The 2375-nt window shown below is 41.0% G+C and overlaps 1 non-coding gene across 1 annotated transcript; it reads right to left on the reverse strand.

Moving 5' to 3' along the window:
• Positions 1 to 983: 983 nt before the first annotated feature.
• LOC112094330 lies at positions 984 to 1090 on the reverse strand. Its single transcript, XR_002903476.1, has one exon. It is a non-coding gene; the product is annotated as a small nucleolar RNA R71 (small nucleolar RNA).
• Between the last annotated feature and the right edge of the window lie 1285 nt (positions 1091 to 2375).

Below are 2375 nucleotides of genomic sequence, written 5' to 3' on the forward strand. Positions count from 1 at the left end.
CTTTTAAGTCTTTATTAATTTTTAGGATTTTGATTAGGATTGTAATTAATTGACTATTCTTAATCTAGGAATTTCATAATTTGATAGATTTAGGCTTTTGACTTTAGGAATAGTTTCTATTAATTAGATTTCATTCATAATTTATTCAATAAAATTTAATAATTGATTTTGAGAATAATTGTGTGGTTACATGGAAAGTACAATTGAGGGAGTTCTGTCTAGAAAAGTTGGTATTTAAGTGGGCCTCGCCCCACCAATCTTTCCTGGGAACGTTGCTCTGTCTAGAAGACTATTCATTGAGCCAAGAGCCATAGTCTTTCCTGGGAGTACTCTCGATGGTTACAATTTACATTATTATATAATTATTTTCTTTTGTTTTCATTAAAAATAAAAAACAAAAAAACAAAAAAATTTAAAAAAAAATTTAAAAATTAAAAATTAAAAAAAAAACCACTTTGGGTTAATGCATCGGTATAGAGACGAGCAAGGGAGATTCACTCAATGTCCAGACCTAGAAACCCCTAGTGAAATTCTATCTGACTCCTCTTCTACACCTCCGTCTTCACACGTTGTTGGAATTCGCATTTCAAAATCTATTCGTAATGGCACAACACGAGGAAGTTTAGCAGAGGACGTTGCAAGATTACCTGCACCCAACGCGAACGGCCACCCCATCTTGCATCATGTTCCCACCGAATGCACCACCTACGAATTTCAAGCCGGGCATGATTGCACTTCTCTCAACCTTTCACGGGTTAGAGAATGAGAATCCATATGTACACATCCAGGAGTTTGAAGAGGTGGTGGCCACCTTTCACAACCGTGTTAAGGCCGCAAACACTGTCAGATTGAAGTTTTTCCCTTTCTCTCTGAAGGACAAGGCAAAAAGCTGGCTGTATTCTCTTAGGCCCAAGTCTATTGGTACGTGGGAAGAAATGACGATGACATTCTTCAACAAGTATTTCCCACACCATAAGACCAATAATTTGAAACGACAGATCTCAAATTTCACTCAAAAGGAAAACGAAACTCTCTATCAAGCTTGGGAGCGTTTTAAAGATCTATTAAATCTGTGTCCCCACCATGGATACGAAAGTTGGTGCCTCGTAAGCTATTTCTACGATGGAATCACAATCCGAGAGCGCCAATTTGTCGAGATGATGTGCAATGGGGATTTTCTCCAAAAGGATCCTGACGAAGCTATTGAGTACCTGAATGAGTTAGCTCAGAAAGCTCATACTTGGACTGGATCGAGTGCTACTGAGAGCACCAGTAGGTCCCGACTAGTTGGAGTTTATCAATTAAGGGAAGAGGACAGCCTCAAGGCCCAAGTTGAAGCTTTGACGAAGCAAATCGAGGCCCTCAAAAGTAAAGATAGTAAAGGACCCCACATGGTGGCAATGACAGAGGCACATGAGCCCTGTTTCGTTTGTGGTGGAGAGGGCCATCTAGCTCAGGATTGCCACACTTTAAGTGATGAGAGGGGTATACGAGGAGCAGTGCAATGCATTGGGCACATACAAAAAGCCTTATGGGCCCTTCTCAGAAACTTACAATCCTGGTTGGAAAAGCCACCCAAACTTCAGTTGGAGAGATCCAAACCAACATGCATAATCATCTGGAGGGCAATGGAGATCAGAGCAACAATCTCAACCACCAAGGACATATTTTGTGCCTTAGAATAACATGCAGCCGAAAGGGAATTCTCTAGAGGATACCCTAAAAGCTTTTATGGACATGCAAAATAAAACGAATCAAAGGGTTGATTCAATGCTCACGTAGCTGGTGGAAGAGAACAAGGAAATCAAAAGTCAGATCACAAAGCTGACAGAAGCTTTAACCGTTCAGGAGCGCAGTAGATTTCCATCATAAGCCCAGTCCAATTTGAGAGGACAACACATGGCTCAAACTTTCAACTCTGAAGGTCAAAATATCAAGGAAGTTAACGCCATCTCTACTCAAAGTGGTATGAATTTTGACATGCCATCGACAAGTACAACCACTTCGAGTAATGAAGAATCGGCTCAGGAGAAAGAAGAGCCAACAAAAATTCCAGTAAAGGTGTCTTTCCCCCAAGCACTCCAACCTGCTGGGAAAGTGCCAGAAAATCAAAGTGAGATCCTGGAGCACTTGACACAATTAATGATCAATCTTCCCTTACTACATGTGATCAAGCAAGTGCCGGCCTACGCCAAGGTTATCAAGGATTTGTGTACCAGAAAGAGAAAGCACCACATCAAAAAGACTGCATTCTTGACAGAACAAGTGAGCACGGTGATTGAGCAGAAGACACCACTGAAGTACAAAGATCCTGGTTGTCCCACCATTTCCTACACAATTGGATCTTGGAGCGAGTGTAAACCTCATGCCTTATT

The sequence above is a fragment of the Morus notabilis genome, unplaced genomic scaffold (assembly GCF_000414095.1).
Source record: "Morus notabilis unplaced genomic scaffold, ASM41409v2 Scaffold352, whole genome shotgun sequence".
Lineage (NCBI taxonomy): Eukaryota > Viridiplantae > Streptophyta > Magnoliopsida > Rosales > Moraceae > Morus > Morus notabilis.